We start from the raw sequence: 20356 nt of genomic DNA on the forward strand, positions 1-20356 counted from the left end.
TGTCAAACAGCTTCTTTAACGATGTCTTCCTCTGCTTCGTCATTATCGTCACCGGACGACCACTTCCGACCTTCCGCTCTACGTTCAGGGAACTCAGGATACGATATACTGTACTGACAGGTACATTTTCTTCCTAAAAATGTGCCACCGTGAACTTTTTTCCTTGCTGGAAATGCGTTTCGTAGAACCGTACAACGTTCTTGTGAGAGCATCGCGACAAAGTTGCGTCAAACAGCAGACCACGGCCCTTACTCAAACATTCATTGACATTTTTTTGAAGAAAATACATTATGTTATTAATAAAAAATACTGAAATCGATGAAAAAAAAATTTTTTTTTTTATATGTGATTGAAAAAATTCTCATTTTTTTTAACACCCGTTATTTAAAATAACTATTTGTTGTCATATTGAAAAATCAAATTGTACTTTGTTATTTATCGTGCCTACTCTTTTTAGAACTAAAATTCCGACGACGGAAAGAAGTATCCATCCTGCTACACTTTCTCGAACTACAATCGCGACGGCGGTAACGAATTAAATTAAATAATGAAAGAATTTAAAAAATGAATAATCAAAGAATTAATAGAAATAAAACATAATAAAACAAAAAAGAGAGAATTGTAGAATCAAAGGTTCGAAGAGTTAAAAACAAAAAACAATCAAAGAATTTAAATAATGTGCGCATGGAAAAAATTAAACTTATCTGACACCACTGCACGCTCAGCCCATCCATGTCGATATTTACTTTGATTGTGACACTATGACTAAAAATGGATGTGTATACGGGCAGAGAGTACACTAACACAAACGAGCGCAACAAGACGATAGAGTTTTCGCATTCACATATGAAGTATAAAATGGCTTCCTCAGTAATCTCACTCAATTCAAGAATTAAAAAAAAACATTCATTGCCTTTGGATGCACAAGGGCAGAGTACACACTTTTCCGCTCACTTAAAATATAAATAAAAACACAGCACAAACGCGCACATCTTTTTCTGAGCTCTGCCTGAGCCCCCTTTTCAACACTCCAATGCGGTAATATTTTCACTGCAGCAAAAAACTTTCAATTTTTGATGGACACTGATCCCGAAAACTTGATGACCACAGGATCATGGAACGTAAAAAACCTTTCGGAATTAGTGAACCAACTTGATTCCATATCATCAATCAATATCAACTAAACACCCGAAACGATTCGAAAACGTGAACACGGAGCGACGAAAAACACAACCACACTCGATGCCTGCTTGTCTGTCAATCGCAATATAAGAGCAAAGAGAGGTCTGCTTCCATACATACAGACATTTTAAAACTTTTATTTATCCATTTCACCCTTCAGCACACGAAAAACCATTTTTTCTGCCGAAGATCGTCGACATTCAATTGTGTGTATGCCGAATGCCCTCGAGGGTCTTTTGAAACCTTTTCGCTTTGGAGAAAATAACTATGGAAAAAAATATCGAAAAATAAATATATAATTCCTATCCATAGTAACCTGTTCAACTATTACAAATCAATCAATCAGAGAAAAAAACAATACAGTTTTGTGATATTATACAGCAATTACACCTAGCATATTACTCTAATGAGGAAGAACATTCGCTTTGTAGAGGAATACTAGCATACCTACTTTATTCGTTAAATTATTTACCGTCGATTGGGGTGAAAATGGGTTATGGGGGTGGAATTGGGTCAAAAATGGAGAAAGTTACTATTAGTAATATCTTGACAAATATTGCGAATATTTTTGAAAGCTATGAGCCGTTTAATAGGAGACATATTTTCCCAACTTCCAATACTGAACTGTGGTACAAATAGTTATTATCTAATAATTCATCAAAGTTTGATGTGTGAATAGCCATCAAATAACACCTCAGAGAAAATCTCGTACTCAGCATTATACAGAACTACTAAAATTGAAAATATTGGATAGAATGATTCTTTAAAGTCTTGCCAGATGAGTCATTAGTGATTTTGAACCTCCATTTTTTCCATTCGAATTTCAATATTTTCGAAATAATCTCTTATTTACACTGAGTGGGGGTGAGATTTGGTCAAGCACAAAATTGGATCCCATGCCAAACCGATATAGTGATTGTCAGATTTTCATGAAAATTGGTAGTTTTATTTTTCATCGTAAAATATTAGACCCGTTTTTTTATATTTTTTCATCAGGGTTTCATTTCCATTTTATGGTGATCAAAAAAATAAAATTTTCCCCCTTTTTTCAAAAATGACCTTTTTCAATAATTCATTACTGTTGAACTACTAGACCGATTCAGATGATCGATATGTTAAATTGAAGCCAATAAGCTAGTTTTGTGCTCCCGTGGCCGAGTGGTTAGCGTCATAACTAACATGCCGGGTGTTCGGGTTCGATTCCCGTTCTGGTCGGGGGAATTTTTCGTCAAAGAAATTTCCTCCGAGCTTGCCACTCAGAATGCATTCAAGGCGTGTTATTTGGCATAGAAATCTCAACTAAGTACTAATAAAAAATGACGCAAGTAATACTACGTTGAGACGGCGAAGTTCCTCTAGGAACGTTAGTGCCCTTGAAGAAGAAGAAGAAGAAGAAGCTAGTTTTGTTTGAAAAACATTACACTTGATGAAAAACTGAGGGTTTTTGTTACATAACATATCCGAATATCAGAGAGGTGTTTTTTTCGTTCTCGAGTGATTTTGCAAAGTTGACATGTTTTCAGTTTTCGTTCAATATTCCCATGCGACTGGACAACATCTATGCGACTAGAATCCAATTTTTATGCATATGTGGTATTTCATGTGGCTTTAAATTGGTACATCGATCATCTGAATCGGCCCGGTAGTTCAAAAGTTATGAATTTAAAAAAAGGCATTTTAGGAAAAAAAGGAAAAATGATTTTTCGGACCCTCGGTTAATTTTGAAAAATCATAAATCAATAACACAAAATAACGCATCTCTGAATTTTGGATATGTCATCTATAAAAATCTTAGCTTTCAAGAAAAAATATAAAAAAATATACCGCCCTTGGTCCCGAGACAATGTAAGCTATAAAGAAATACAATCAATAATTACAACACCAAAATCCAAAATTTCTGCAAGTATAATATTTTCGAAGCGACTAGCTAATTGGCTTTAATTTGATATGTCGATCATCTGAATCGGTGCAACAGTTTAAAAGTTATGAGTTTTCCAAAAAAGTAATTTTTGGTAATATTTTTCAATTTGAACCCCAATATGTTCCCGATAGACGCAATGCCACGTCAATTTTTTTTACTCAAAAACAAAATGCAAGAAAAATTTAATGAATTACGATCAGGGCTTGACAATTTCGAATTAAACAGATGAAAATGATTTTTTTACTTCTTCCTTTCTCTTCAGCCGGATCATTTTCGATTATGCGTATCCTCTATTCACATTAAAAGATCGGTTCTTCAATTTAGTTCTTTTCTGATGTCGATTCCTTTGAATTCGAAAGAAAACGATTTCAATTGATGAATGAAACTGCTCGAATTCATTATCCTTTGAATGGGCTATATGTAACTTTTAGTTTCACAGGTAAATGGACGAACGTTGCTTTTTATTGAAAGAACAGATTTTCCCGGGCTGTCTTTCAAAAGAAGTGTAATTAACCCTTTGTAATATCGGTGAAACTAGGCAAGAAATCCTCTTAACCTTCAGAGAACATAATCCTTACACGAGGAAGAACACATATTTACCTTTGATAAAAAATAAACTATTGAATCAGTTGAAAATATTGGTGGCAATATAGATGCCACTGCCAACCCCAAAGCGCTTTGCCGTTGCATTGTAAACTCATTTCATTGCACCTTTGGTTTTGTAAAAATTGAAACAATTTTTCTAGAACAGCGAAAAGAAAATTTAATATAGGCTTACAAACAAAAATACGAATTTTTCATCAAATACATTTTATACATTTTAATGGAAAAACTGCATGATCTCACGCAGTAAATCCTATATAGGACGCTTACAGTGAAAACTTATCAACTTGTTGCGTTTTCAACGAATTTAAACATAATTTAAGGCCCTGATTATGATTCGTCAATATAATTGAATTTCTTATAAAAATCAGATGCTGGAATATGAAAAATAAATCAGGACGCCCCAAAATGCATTTCAAAATCAGGACATGTGCTACTAAATCAGGACAGGTTGTGTCCCTAGCCATGAATCTGAATTGGGATAGTGGATTGTTTTTATTGAGGAACTAGCTGATCCGGCAAACGTTGTTCTGCCATATAAATTATTTCCAACGAACACGTTGGGTGTTAAATAACTATATGTATTGTAAGTGTGTTTGAATGTTTTAACGATCTATGAAATTGATCGAATTTTATCGATGAAAAAGAACGAATGAAATGATTTGAACAGATGTTTATATGATGTTTCTTGATTCAATGTATTTGATTAACGTAACTGACATGTTTGATCTTTTTAAAATTCAATGTAAAGAAAAAAAAGGAATATATTGTTGACGTAAAATAGAAAAATTAAATAAAGAAAATCAATATTAGTTTTGTTCAAATTCTATCTCGTTGGTTAAAAATACGCTCTTGTCATTTTCAAGATGGACGGCTAAATTTATAGCTGCTGGGTCCTGTTGTTGTTGTTGGAATCCAACGATACGCCAGACAACTTTAATGGACCTGATGTACCTTTCTATTTGGAACCGCAGTATTTCGTCATTGTCATTCAATGGGCCATGAGCCATGTTTGTGCTAACAGTATTGAACAGTCATTCACATTTCGGAATCTGATTGATTTCAAATTTCACGATTCGATTGAAAGCGATTTTTGCATTCTTAAATCCGTTCGACTCAAATTCAATCGTTCTATGCAAATGTGGCAACTTCGCCTTGTCGCGAAAAAAAAACGTCAAAATGATTCACCCGTATTCGTGCAGCAATTTACTCTCCATCAGATTGGCAGACCCGGAAGCAATTTTGAATTGTTGAAATTTGAATGAAAATTATCATACATGGAAGACAGCCCTGATCCTAACATAACTTTTTTTTAACTTTTCTAATTTCTCTAAAACATTTGGTGCATTTGGTGCAAGGAAATTTATGTGCAACTTTATCCATAATATAAAATCATTATCAGACACAATTTTCGTTCAAGATTTTTCTCCACTTGCAGAGAATGTGTTACTTTTTTAAATAGAACACATATTTGATATGTAAAGCTATTTTGTAAATGTAAATTTTTCATTTTAAAATCATTTTTTCACCCGAATATCCATCACCTTTTTGCTTCACTGAAATCGGACACGGAGCTCAATGTTGTCAATGTCAATGTCGTTGTCGATTGGACTTAAGTCGAACGGATTGTAGAATGCAAATTTGCGATTCGTTAGGGTAATATGGATTCGATCGGTTTCCAGAATGCGGGTGAGTAGTTGATCAGTTGAACGGTCTTGAATTTCTGAGGAAATTAAACCATCGATTTCCTGGGGGCATATTATGTGGACACCCAAACTAAAAATGTGTGTATGTGGTAATTCTAGTATCTTCCACTCAACCGAATCCGACCAAAATTAATTTTTTGTTTGAACACACGCGCGACAATAGCGTGATTGTTCTTCTTTTTTGACTTTAAGAGGGTTTAAGCTTGTCAGTTCCTTAGCCTCTAGATAGCGTGTTTGTGATTTTGTAAATTGACCAAGTGTGATTTGAAGTATTTCAATAATTCATTATGCTCAATCAGGGCTTCCAGCTCGACGGCGATGCGCCTGGCTTTAGATTGATTGACGTTACTTACGCATGAAGTGGACGTAGCGCCATCTGTCATTTAACAACGTAAATAAAATCGTTCTGTTTGAAAAACGAACGACGGTTGAATTATTTGAATATTGTTCATACAAAAATACTGAAATCGTGTTTTTACCCTAATCGGCATCTAATGTATGGTAATCGGAATCCTAGCAGTATCGTAAATAGTTTACAACCTATTTTCATGCCTACCAAATGTTTTGTGCATAATTTCATCAAAATCGGTCGGGCCGTTTTGGAGGAGTTCGATTTCTGGAGGATCGAGCAGACAACCGTACGAATGAACGGATAGGCTACAACCTGAAATTCATTCAACGGGTCAAATATTTGATTAACCTAGAGATTAGAAAAGTTAGTCCGACAAATTTGGCAGTCAGATTACAGTGAACTCAGAAGATGCTATGAGATAGCATGACGGGACAGCAAGCGTTTCTTCTTGTGACTTGGCTGAACTGAAAAAAAATACTCTTTACTTGTCCAAAGGTTCAAAGAAACTTTTGGATAGATGAAGCTTACTGAAACACCGGTATCACAAAGTGGTGATTTTATATCTGTTGATCCAATCAGTACAGGTTTTTTGACGTAGGACTACGTCTTTCATTTCTATACCGGGGTGTAAAACCAAAGTTTCGAGAACGAAAGCGTTACGCTGGAGACCGAGATTTTGAGCGTTAATAGCTCTTAAACAACTGAACGAAATGGTATGATAAACACTTCATTTGAAAGATAAAATGTCTACGCGTCATATACTTGTTACTTTTTCATCCAAAAACTTGTTTCAATAGTCTTAAAATTGCTTTCAAAACAGGCTATTGAAATCAAAAATCGGTATATAAGCGAGCGCCGCTCGTAAACCCACTCAGTTATGATTGAACAGCGATTGGAGCATGTTGTCGCTGTTGTTGTGAAGCTAATTTCGTTTATCATGAATGCGCTGATGAACGGTGTCACCAAGAGCCTGTTTGTGCACCTAAGGCCAAAAGGGAATCCATCAGGAGGAGAGTGATGCCACGGTTCCGCTTGAAACATCGGAGCAGCCGCCACACACACACACACACACATACACGCGCGGAATTCTCGTTGCTATCATCGTTGCTGAAAAATAATCTGCCAGTTCCCCTGGGAATTGAAAAATACATTCATGCGAAATAGTTTATTTTAATGTTTTCTATCCATATAACACTGCAACCAAATACATTTGGTTTTGTTATTTTTCAATCAATCGCAATTAACAGGAAAGCTTCTGAATATTTTTTTCCCCATCAGTGGAAATTTTCGTATCCAATATTGGATGCATAACATGAAAAACGGAAAATGTTTCACATCGCGAAAATCAAGTCATTTTCGAGCGATTATTTGCTTTCTTGCTTTCTACTCATAATGCTTCGACCAAATACATTTCGTTTTGGATTTTTTCAATCAAGTGCGATCAACGTAAGACCACGTCTTACGGCAATTTATTAGAGGTGCAATGAATCTTTAGGAATTCCCGCTCTACGCGCACTGGCAAACAATGTTTACTCAACAATTTCTCAAACTAGAAATGGGTGTTGTGAGAGAGGATTAGCGAACGCGAAAACGACAAACGGGAGAAAGATACGTTTGGAGGTTGAAGAAAATTGGCAGAAAACTTCTTCATTCTATCATTCAAATAATGTGATTCATACCACATCGTTTTGCCAGAAAGAGATTATTAATGTTCAAAGGAGGAATCGAGTCCTCCGAGGAAATTACCCAGCGCAAATTAGAGTCGACTATCGATTGCGGCATTCGTACACAAATAATTTTATAATGCAGTTTCACCAAAGTGATTTCTTCGGATATATTCACTACATCATGTCATGTATTTCATATTCTTCATAAAGAAATCCATATCCATGGCACCTATCGGTAACGAATTATTATCGAAACCACGATTTTCGCTAAATGCTCCTTTCAGTTCGGCCTGTAAAAAACTTTTCTGTACTCTAATCCATCAAATTTGGAGCCCTGAAAAGGGCCATTGATTATATGCTAAGCTAATATAGCACGCTTTCCTCGGATATGATGGGCCAGCTGGATGTCCTTGGGCATGATGTGACGCGTTTTGCATGGATAGCACACAAATTGGTATCTTCGAATAAGCCTCCTGCAGCGTCATAGCCGCGGAACTTTGGAAGCGCAAGTCGGTTTTGAAGTCCTGAGCAATTCCACGATCCAAATGCTGCAAAGGTAGCTGCGGATCAGCAATTCGGTCGACCTCTGATAGCGATGAATTTCACGCAAAGTTCCCGGTCGATAGCGATGTGGCTTCTCCACCTATCCTGCTACTGGTGCGCTTATCCGAGCTGACTTCGTGTGCCTTACCACCGAATGACTAACGAGCTGTCTGCGAAAGACTAACGAGCTCGAGTCCTCACGGTGCGAGAGTAGAGTAAGAAATGAACGAAAGCAAAGGAAGCGTCATTTTATAAACCATAAAAGTATAGAATCTAAATCCCACCCTTATTATATTCGTGAGTATACAGTAAGCTTATGTAATAAAGAGGGTGGGGTTTACATTCGATTCTTTTATGTTTTATAAAATGACACTTCCCTTGCTTTCGTTCATTTCTTACTCTACTCTCGCACCGTGAGGACTCGTTTCATCGGGACTAAGCAGACAGCTCGTTAGTCTTTCGGTGGTAAGGCACCACGAAAGCAGCTCGGATAAGCGCATCAGCCGCAGGAAGCGTGAAGAAGCCACATCGCTATCGACCGGGAACTTCGCATGAAATTCGTCGCTATCAGAAGTCGACCGAATTGCTGATCCGCAAGCTACCTTTGCAGCATTTGGTTCGTGGAATTGCTCAGGACTTCAAAACCGACTTGCGCTTCCAAAGTTCCGCGGTTATGACGCTGCAGGAGGCTTATTCGAAGATACCAATTTGTGTGCTATCCATGCAAAACGCGTCACATCAAGCCCAAGGACATCCAGCTGGCCCATCGTATCCGAGGAGAGCGTGCTATATTAGCTTAGCATATAATCAACAGCCCTTTTCAGGGCTCCAAATTTGATGGATTAGAGTTCAGAAAAGTTTTTTACAGGCCGAACTGAAAGGAGCATTTAGCGAAAATCGTGGTTTCGATGATAATTCGATACCGATAGGTGCCATGGATATGGATTTCATAATGAAAAATATGAAATATATGACATGATGTAGTGAATATATCCCCATATCGAAGAAATCACTTTTTTTTTCCCAAAATATATTTTTTATTAAGGCACATGTGGCGTTAGCCTGACGGGGCCGGGAGTCCAATATTTTGACATATTTTGTCTTACAACTATGTTAGTAATATGTAACCGATTACTCGCGGTTGGCTCGAGGTTAGTATTACAAGTGTTCTCATAATTGGTATGTTGCAGTCTTCGATGCTCTATACGTGTGCCCGACACGGGCTACTTCCTATTGGGATGCAGCTGACCATTAATCAGCAACGCTCCCTAGTCTGTACCCCATATCTAGCGTGGTGCGTCTTTCTCGACTCGAGGAATCCAGGATAGAATGGTCACTAGCCGGCGCAATCATCAGTTCGTGTAGAGTTGTCATGAGCGGTACAACCTTTGGCTCTTGTTGAATGATCAGTGGACTGCACAACCTTTGGCCCGTGCATCTGTAAAGAGTGTGTGTATGTATTGCTGCGACTAAGTAAAAGTTTATCGATCGCTAGGAGGGATATGAAACGGGGACACAACGAAGGAAACATCATTAAACGTTGACATCGGCGTTTCTGAGGAACAGGTATAGATGAAGCAGAAGATCAGGATCCCGGCTACCTAAGATATCCCGGACGGGGATATCCGATTGTCTGCCTTTCGCTCTCAGTGCTCTAGAGAGCTGAGAGCGAGCAGCATGGAACCGGATACACGACCAGACAACATGCTCGATGTCGTGGTAGCCATCGCCACAATCACAAAGATTGTTTGCTGCGAGCCCAATGCGATAGAGATGCGCGTTTAGGTTGTAGTGATTGGACATAAGCCGAGATATCACGCGAATGAAATCACGACCTACATTCAATCCCTTAAACCATGCACTCGTCGAGACCTTAGGGATAATCGTGTGTAACCAACGACCGAACTCATCTTCACTCCACATGCGCTGCCAACTAACGAGTGTGTCCTGACGAGGAATGTGGAAAAATTCATTATAAGCAATTTGCCTTTCAAAAAGAGTGCCTTCTAAAACGCCCACCTTAGCTAGCGAGTCCGCTTTCTCATTCCCCGGAATCGAGCAATGAGAGGGAACCCATGCTAAGGTAATCTTGAATAATTTTTCGACCAAAACACTCAATAGATGTCTTATTCTTGTTAGGAAATAAGATGAGCGTTTATCAACTTTCATTGAGCGGATTGCCTCTATTGAGCTGAGACTGTCTGAAAAAATAAAATAATGGTCGATGGGCAGTGTTTCAATGATCCCTAGAGCATAGTATATCGCACCCATTTCTGCGACATACACGGAACAAGGATCTTTGAGTTTGAAAGAGGCACTGGAATTTTCATTGAAGATGCCGAAGCCAGTGGACCCGTTTATGTATGAACCGTCAGTGAAGAACATTTTATCAGATCCAACTTTCCCATATTTTTCCGAAAATATCGACGGAATAACATTGGAGCGTAGGTGATCTGGTATTCCATGGATTTTTTGTCGCATGGACAGATCAAAAATGACAGAGGAATTGCAAAAGTATGGGAAGCAAACTTGGTTGGAGATGCCTGGTGAAGGGTGCACGTCGTGGGTAAGGTACTCATGGTATAAAGACATAAAACTTGACTGAGGAGTCAGCTGGAGTAGATTTTCGAAGTTATCAATCACCAATGGATTCATGATCTTGCAACGGATGAGAAATCTGTAGGATAATTCTGTGAACCGAAGAGTAAGCGGGGGTACTCCTGCCAAAACTTCGAGACTCATCGTATGTGTCGAATGCAAACACCCCATGGCTATACGCAGGCAACGATATTGTATCCTCTCCAGCTTGAGAATATGAATCCTGGCAGCTGATCGGAAGCAAAAACTGCCATATTCTAACACTGATAATATCGTTGTTTTGTATAACTGAATGAGGTCTCCTGGATGGGCACCCCACCATGTTCCGGTTATTGTTTGGAGAAAATTTATTCTTTGCTGGCATTTCTGTTTCAAATACGCAATGTGTCTCCCCCAGGTACACTTAGAATCAAAATATACACCCAGGTATTTGAAAAACATAGAGTGTTGGATCGTTTTGCCGGATAGGTGAAGCTGGAATTGGGCGGGTTCGTGCTTCCTAGAAAAAAACGACCATTTCAGTTTTCTCCGTAGAGAATTCGATATCCAGCTTGAGGGCCCACGTGAACAGATTGTTCAGGGTATCTTGCAACGACTTTTGCAGAACGACGGGATTAGTACCCGTGATGGAAATAACTCCATCGTCTGCAAGTTGTCTCAGCGTGCAGTCTCTAGTTAGACAATCATCCATATCATTGACGTAAAAACTGTACAAGAGGGGGCTTAGGCAGGAGCCTTGCGGTAGGCCCATAAAACTGTAACGAGAAGATTTTGAGTTGCCATGAGAGAAATTCATGTGCTTTTCTGACAGTAAATTGTACAGGAAATTATTCAGAATTGGTGAAAGTCCACGATTATGAAGCTTCTCTGAGAGAATTTCCATGGAAACTGAATCAAATGCCCCTTTGATATCGAGAAAAACGGAAGCCATTTGTTCTTTGCGAGCAAATGCGATTTGGATTTCAGAAGATAGCAGCGCGAGACAATCATTCGTCCCTTTACCTCGGCGGAAGCCAAACTGCGTATTTGACAGCAAATTGTTCGTTTCGACCCACTTGTCTAAACGAAGTAGAATAATTTTCTCTAACAATTTGCGAATACAGGATAACATTGCAATCGGCCTATACGAGTTGTGATCGCAAGCCGGCTTGTTGGGTTTTCGTATGGCTATCACTCTCACTTGTCTCCAGTCATGCGGGACAATATTCAGCTCCAGAAACTTGTTGAACAAGTTCAGCAAACGCTGTTTTGCCAAGTCGGGAAGATTTTTCAACAAGTTGAATTTAATCTTGTCCGACCCCGGAGCTGAATTGTTACTTGAGAGGAGGGCAATTGAGAATTCTACCATCGAAAAATTCTCATAATCGCATTGGAGCGGAATATCGCGTACGACGCTTTGTGCAGGAACAGAATCGGGACAAACCTTCCTTGCAAATTTGAAAATCCAACGGTCAGAGTATTCCTCGCTTTCATTGGTATGGTTCCAGCCACGCATTCTCCTAGCCGTATTCCAAAGAGTACTCATAGCGGTCTCCCTTGACAAACCATTGACGAATTTCCGCCAATATCCACGCTTTTTTGCTTTAATCAGACCTTTTAGTTTGGCTTCTAGAGCTTGGTACTTTCGAAACCATTCCACTAATCCAGTTTTCCTGAATTTTTTGAAAGCGGATGATTTTTCAAGGTAGACCTTTGAACATTCCTTGTCCCACCAAAGTGATGGAGGACTACGTCGGAAAGTGGTAGCCGGTACACGTTTCTTTTGAGCTTGAAGTGCGCTATCGTAAATCAAACTTGATATAAAATTATACTCTTCAAGGGGAGGAAGTTCATGCATCGAAATGATTGCTTCAGATATTAATTCTGCAAATTTTCTCCAGTCAATATTCTTCGTGAGGTCATACGCAATATCGACTGACTCACTAGATTTTGATTCATTGGCGATCGATAAAATTATTGGTAGGTGATCACTACCGTGGGGATCTTGGATTACCTTCCATGTGCAATCCAGGGATAATGAAGAAGAGCAGAGAGATATGTCTAGCATGCTTGCCCGTGCAGGAGGGTTGGCTATCCTAGTTGCTTCCCCAGTATTTAAAACTGTCATGTTGAAGTTGTCGCACAGATCATAAATCAACGTGGCACGGTTGTCATCGTAGAGTGACCCCCATGCTGTTCCATGGGAGTTGAAGTCACCTAAGATTAACCGCGGCTCCGGCAATGCCTCGATAATATCAAAGAACTGATGGCGGCCTACCGTAGTCCTGGGAGGAATATATATCGAAGCAATGCAGAGTTCTTTGCCATTGATTTGTATCTGGCAAGCGACAACTTCAATGCCTGTAATCGATGGGATAGTGACTCTATAGAAGGAGTGACGTTTTTTGATCCCCAATAGTACGCCACCAAACGAGTCGTTACGATCTAGGCGAATAATGTTGAAATCGTGAAAATTCAGCTCATCGACTGAACAAAGCCATGTTTCACAGAGAGAAAATACATCACAGTTAGAACTGTGAACTAAAAATTTAAATTGGTCTAGTTTAGGGATGATGCTTCTGCAATTCCACTGTATGACAGTGGTCAAATCCTTGACCTCTTGTGCTGAATTAGGCATCGAGGGAAATGAACGCTGCTAAAAAGCCACATTTTTCTTTCAAAATTGTTCTCACAACCGGAAGCAAACATAATACTATGCTTTTAAGAGGATCATTTATATTTAAAGCATTTAAAATGTTATCCACAAGGTCTGAAAGCGCAAGCAGGCCAGGTAGTGGCTGTTGCTTCGACCGCGAAAATGGAACAGACGTGTTCGTTGTTGTTCCGGGAAGTGCTGAGGACCCCTGGTTGGTAGCATGACCACGTAAACCGGGAGGTACTTGCTTCGGCCTATTCTCAGCACGTTCAGTTCGAGGCTTCATTCCAACTTGGGAAGTTTCGGTATTCTTTCTGGGGAGTGATGGAAAAGAAGTAATTTTTCTTTTCCTGATGGCACCCTGCGATGTACCGGAACATCCGGCATTGGGAGCGTCAGCAACAGGCTCGTCGTTCTGCAGAATGGAGTAGGGATTGTCCTGTGTCGTTGGCACGGAACTCTTAAGCATTTCTGCAAAAGTCCGCTTGGAACGTTCCTTTAAGGAACGCTTGAGTTTTTCCCCTCGTTGTTTGTACACCGGGCATTGAATAAGATCATGAGGAGTCCCGCCGCAATGAAGACACTTGTGCTCTTTCGCGCAAGGATTCTCATCATGGCTCTCTCCACAATCTGCGCAACGTTTTTTATTGCAACAATAGGCGGCCGTGTGACCGAGTTGCATACATTTGTTGCATTTCATTACCCGGGGTACAAACAATCGAACAGGTAAACGAAGTGCCCCTATTGCAACGTAATTTGGAAGGGCGGAACCCTCAAAAGTCACACGAAAAGAGTTTGTCCGATTGAGAATTCTTTTGTCATTTTTATGTGACACAGATTTCAGTCGATCGCATGCAAGAATCTTCACAGTTTTTAGTGTGGAGTTCTTGAAGCGACCGACACCATCAATTATCTCTTTTCGGGTCAAACCCTTTTCGGTTATTACGCCGTCTATTTCGACGTTGCAACAGGGTACGTATACACGATACTCAATCGCAAAGAGGTCGCAGCGCGTTATTTTGTTCGCTTGGGTCCTGCTTGAGACGACAACTCGTAGTTTGTCTGGCCCCATCCGTGTAATTTCGGTAACGTCAGAAAAATGTTGAGTTAGTTCCTTCGAGATGCGAATGACATTGAGAGGTTTGGATTTTCGTCTAAAGTACACAATGAATGGGCCTTTGGAGCCTTCAGGGTATTCTTTAGGACGAAAATCCTGTTTCTCGTCGATTTCCTCATCTTCGGAACTATCAACTTCGTAAACAGAATTTTCTACCTTAATTTCTGCTTCATCCTCCTGCTCTTCAGGAGGAGGTTCGGTATCAGAAATATTCAATTGCGTCAACGGGGGGTCCTTTCCGCCCTCAGCCATATTAAAAAAAAATCGGCCAACTGTTCGATATGAACAGAAAATAATAATTATCAAAATGAATAAGTAAAAAAAAAATATTATAAGGTTATGCTGCGGATAATATTTATATTAATTTATTTTATTTATATAAAATTCTAAAATGAAAAAAAAGTTCCAATAAAATTTCAACGCTAATGTAACCAAGAAAAAATAGACACCCCTAATGCCAACGTTTGCCGATTTGGTAAACACACAGATGAACAATGGTGTAAATCGAGCACAGATGGTAGAAGGAATGATAGGAGGACAAAAGAAAAATAAACTTATACTTGCCGCTGCTGTGTGGCGTGTGTGATGAATCTGTATGAATTGTATCCTCTGCGTCTCGGTCGCGCACCACTTTGAGCTCCGCTCTACTCGCAAGCGCAACCGATGAAAAAAAAACACAGTCTGATTCGATGTGGAAAAAAACACCTTTGTTGGATCGTTTCGAAAACCTATCCGATCTACTTGCGAGTTATCGAACGAATGGAATGTGAGATGGGAAGCTCATACTTACGTCTATGCATTATGCTGTACACTACAGACTTTTTTTCTCCGTACTGATTAAGAAGCCGACCGAACTATCGGTCGACAAGTCAGTCTGCAGTCGGCGGGGGCTCTTAATTTCATTTTTGCAGGCCGAACCGAAAAAATTTCAGTCGAGTTAACTCTTTTTTACAGTAATGCTTTTGAATCCGGACACTTTGCATTACATTCAATATCATACCACAGCCATAACATTTTTTTCATGTTGAATTTATGCGATTAATAGTTGCTAATATAGTTACTGATAGTTTCTTGATAGTTACTTATCAATCGCATTAATTCAACATGCAGAAAATGTTGTGGCTGCGGTATGGTATTAAATGTAACGCAAAGTGTCCGAATTCAAATACATTACTGTATACTTACTTCGATGTTATTCGTTTCTCTCTCAGGGTAAGCAACGAATATAATAAGGGTGGGGTTTAGATTCTATACTTTTATGGTTTATAAAATGACGCTTCCTTTGCTTTCGTTCATTTATTACTCTACTCTCGCACCGTGACGACTCGTTTGTTTGGGACCAAGCAGATAGATAGTTAGTCTTTCAGTGGTAAGGCACACGAAAGCAGCTCGGATAAGCGCACCAGCCGCAGGATAGGTGAAGAAGCCACATCGCTATCGACCGGGAACTTTGCGTGAAATTCATCGCTATCGGAAGTCGACCGAATTGCTGATCCGCAAGCTACCTTTGCAGCTTTTGGATCGTGGAATTGCTCAGGACTTCAAAACCGACATGCGCTTCCAAAGTTCCGCGGTTATGACGCTGCAGGAGGCTTATTCGAAGATACAAATTTGTGTGCTATCCACGCAAAACGCGTCACATCATGCCCAAGGACATTCAGCTGGCCCATCGAATCCAAGGAGAGGGTGCTATATTAGCTAAGCATATAATCATCGGCCCTTTTCAGGGCTCCAAATTTGATGGATTAGAGTTTCGAAAAGTTTTTTGCAGGCCAAACTGAAACGAGAATTTTCGTTTGGATGCCATACAGCATCGAGAAAATTCCGGAAAGATCTAATCGTTGCTGAAAAATAATCTGCCAGTTCCCTAGGAATTGAAGAATACATCCATGCGAAAGAGTTTATTTTAATGTTTTCTAATTATATGGCGAACACAGCGACCAAATACATTTGATTTCGTAATGTTTCAATCAAGTGTAATTAGCTGGAAAGCTTCTGAAGATTATTCTTTCCCATCAGTAGGATATTTTCGTATCCAATATTGGATGCATAACATGAAAAACGGAAAATGTTTCGTATCGCGAAAATTATATAATTTTCAATCGATTATTGCTCAGTCGCCGAAATTTTCATACTCAGAAAGTTTATTCTCCTCTAGTTTGCCTTCCAAATTGCCATCGTAAACCACACCTTCTCACGATTTAATCACGCACGAAAAGCATACTGAAATGATATTCTGGTGGTGAAACCGATTCATTTTTCGTGAGGCGTCGTGCACAAATTACGTAACGCGATAAGGGGGGAGGGGGTAGATGTTGCGTTACTTTCTGTTTATTAGAGATAGGAAATTGCGTTACGAAAGGGGGGGGGGAGAGGTGGTTCAAAATTCGGATTTTTAGCGTTACGTAATTTGTGCACGACGCCTGAGGACATCGACAAGACACCATCGTTACTGAACGAGCTGAACGGCGAGGGATCGAGGGATTCATTACCTGGCCTGACCTGACCTGAAATGCAATCAGTTTGTTTTAACTGTGAGGGAGCGCAGAAAAGCCGATGCTGATACTCTCGTGACCAAGAGAGTATCAGCATCGAAATACGGTTCCTCGGGAAGACATAGAAGCAGCCGCCACACACACACACATACACGCGCGCAACTCTTTTCGTTTGCTGGTTATCGAGAGGAAACCTGGAAAAAAATTATCGTTGCTGAAAAATAATCTGCCAGTTCCCCTTGGAATTGAAAATTACATTCAAGCGAGTTTATTTTAATGTTTTCTATCCATATAATACTGCGACCACATACATTTGGTTTTGTGATTTGTCAATCAAGTGCAGTTAGCAGGAAAGCTTCTGAAGATTATTCTTCAGAACAAGGTTTTTTGTATCCAATATTGGATGCATAAAACCTTGAGTCTCCAACGTAACACTCTCGTTTTTGAAGTCACCCAAATATTTATTTATTCATTCATTCAGGATGGATTTAGATTCAACTTCAAACAAATGATCTCTAAATCAACGATAGTCCTACGTCACCCTTGCGGTTATACCATAGATATAACCCACTTCCTGTTTTTTAACGTAGAAATACGTCTTTCAGGAAGGGTGCCAAATCAGAAAACAGGTCACGTTTTTATGAAATAATGTTAACATTAATAACTATTTTCACTGTGAACGAATTATCATGTTTTGCATACCAATCGAATCGGAAATTCTCTTAGATTTGTTTGATATGCTATACATTACAATTCGCTAATCTCTAAACGGTTTAAATTCATGAAAACTGGAAAAACTTCCTTTTTTCCCACACATTTGTTCTGCCGATTTGTGTGCTTACCCTACCCGTATTTCGAATGCTTATAACTCGAACATTTCAGATCGGAAAGATGTTTCCATCAATTGATAGGAAATATTTCTACGCGTCTATTACAATTAATAAAATATTATTTTTCATGAGATGAACAATTGAATAACTGTAAAATGTCAAGCGTTATTTATACGCCCTAACTGCCAAGTTTTGATTGGCCCAATTTACGGTTTCCCCAACACAGACTTCAAAATCGTTGTACCTGTGGAAATCCGCTCTGCAAATACGCATGCAAGTCGGGGGTATTTTTGTTCCCACCGAGTTGTGTTTCCCTAACACGGACTTCAAAATCAATGTGCCTGTATTTTTTTATTTTTTCCATCAGGTTTCATTTCCATTTTATGGTGATCAAAAAAATAAAATTTTCCCCCTTTTTTCAAAAATGACCTTTTTCAATAATTCATTACTGTTGAACTACTGGACCGATTCAGATGATCGATATGTTAAATTGAAGCCAATGAGCTAGTTTTGTTTGAAAATTTAATATAGGTTTACAAACAAAAATACGAATTTTTCATCAAATACATTTTATACATTTTAATGGAAAAACTGCATGATCTCACGCAGTAAATCCTATATAGGACGCTTGCAGTGAGTTGTGTTTCCCTAACACGGACTTCAAAATCAATGTGCCTGGGGGAATTCGCTTTGTCTAATAGCGAATTCGTTTTTGTTCAGTTTCAACCCCGCACTAACTGCTGTCAAAACGTTTTTTTATTCACTCAGTTTCGCACTCAGTGTCGCACTAGTTCGCCCCGAAAGCTGTTAGTTTCGCACTGAGATGTTTCACGGGTTGGCACTCGGGTTCACCAATACAACTATACTGAACTGTCAAGTTCCGAGTATTGTGTTGGAAAATCTAAAAATAGAGACTATGAAAATGGAAAACCTGCTGCTCTTGCTTTTGTATTATTTGAATCGTAATCCAATTCGGATTCTGATTTTGAAGAGTATATTCGTGTAGACGGCATTAAGCTCCGTGTGTTTTCATTGGGAGGCGAAAATTATTATGGATATTCAGGAGGAATAAACATGCTCTCAAAATCAAAATTAGGAATGAAAATTTACTTTAACGTATCGAATATTTATTTTATGTGATGAATTAAGAGGGTTTTTTTCCGATATCGCAGAAACATTGAACGAAAACTGTGTCTAATGATGATTTTATATTATAATAGTAATTATTTGTGGAACAAACAGGAAATGCATCGACAAATGGTTAAGTGAGTGTCAGGACTACATGTGTTAGGTAATCAAACAATATGAAGTAAAAATTTTCATTCAAACTTTTATATTTTACACTGCACTTGGCCCTTCTGATCTTATAGAGAATACTTTACCTCCCAAGCACTAATATCTCCACTAGACGTCGACACTGTACATTTGTCGTCGCAAATATAAACAAATCAGACTATACAACGCACACCAACAAACCACCGCATTCGTGAAACTGAAAACGTTTTTTTATTACAGAGTCAGTGTGGCACTGACTCAGTTTTAAAAACGATTTCGCTATAAATATGCCAAGTCCGTGCACCCGTGGCCGAGTGGTTAGCGTCTCACATTATCATGCCGGGTGTTCGGGTTCGATTCCCGTTCTGGCCGGGGGATTTTTCGTCAAAGAAATTTCCTTAGACTTGCACTGTGGTCACGCTCATTCAAGAGCTTGCCCCTCGGAAAACATTCAACGTGTGTTAAATATTTAGCTTAAGAAATATCAACTCAGTATTGATAAATGACGCTAGTTAATGCATACTTTGAGACGGCAAAAGTTCCACAAGGGAACGTTAACGCCCTTCAAGTAAGTAAATATGCCAAGTCGGGGTTTTTTTCCCACTGAGCTGTGTTTTCTTAACACGGACTTCATAATTAATGTGCCTGGGGGAATCCGCTTTGCAAATACATGCAATTTGGGGGTATATTTTGGTGTTGAGTACCTTTGTACTAGCTTGTCGTTGTGCAGACCGGAATATGTTTCCCTAAAACGTAATTTTAATCTGAGAAGCCTGGGAAAATCGTCATTTCAGATACTAGAGATGAATAAACTTTCGCGGTTCGAGAACTACGTAAACATGAGATGTGCAATATTTTCAGAGGGAAATGTAAAGTACAATGATCGTTTGACAATTCTTCCGTTCACATATGTAGGTAGTCCTAAGCATCATATCAAACGTAAAAGGACGTTCATCAAATTTATTTGTAACGAAGAACATAATCTATTACAAAAATTTCGATGCATTCGGTCGTGTCCTAGATACAACCCCTTACAATTTTTTTTGTAAATCTGGTTATGTATTAATTAATTATCAATTAGATGATTGACCAACTCAAACCTATGTAGGGTAATGAGGCAGAACCTTCATTATTATTCACGACAGATGTAATCCTACGTTAAAATTTATGTATGCATTTCTCCATACTGTATCTCAGTTCGATTTAAATACATGGTGACGCGCATTATGCATTTCTGTGTCAAATGATGCGACTGTAAAGAAGTGTCCGCTCTTTTTTTAATGTCACATTTCCCCCGTAAAGGTCTTCCTTAAACGACGTGACCCAGAGCCCGAAAGAAGAACCACTCTCAACTCTACAACGAGAATAATTGCCGGTCAAACATTTTCAATCCGTACATTTGCGGAGGACTTTGTGGATAAACCCCTCAACT

The 20356-nt window shown here is 39.1% G+C and overlaps 1 protein-coding gene across 4 annotated transcripts in view; it reads left to right on the forward strand.

Moving 5' to 3' along the window:
* The window catches only part of LOC129764529 (serine/threonine-protein kinase ULK2), a 168480-nt gene that overhangs the window by 139826 nt on the left and 8298 nt on the right, over nucleotides 1-20356 (forward strand). The gene's annotated exons all lie outside the window — the stretch shown is intronic.

Source organism: Toxorhynchites rutilus, chromosome 2, assembly GCF_029784135.1.
Source record: "Toxorhynchites rutilus septentrionalis strain SRP chromosome 2, ASM2978413v1, whole genome shotgun sequence".
Classification (NCBI taxonomy): Eukaryota; Metazoa; Arthropoda; class Insecta; order Diptera; family Culicidae; genus Toxorhynchites; species Toxorhynchites rutilus.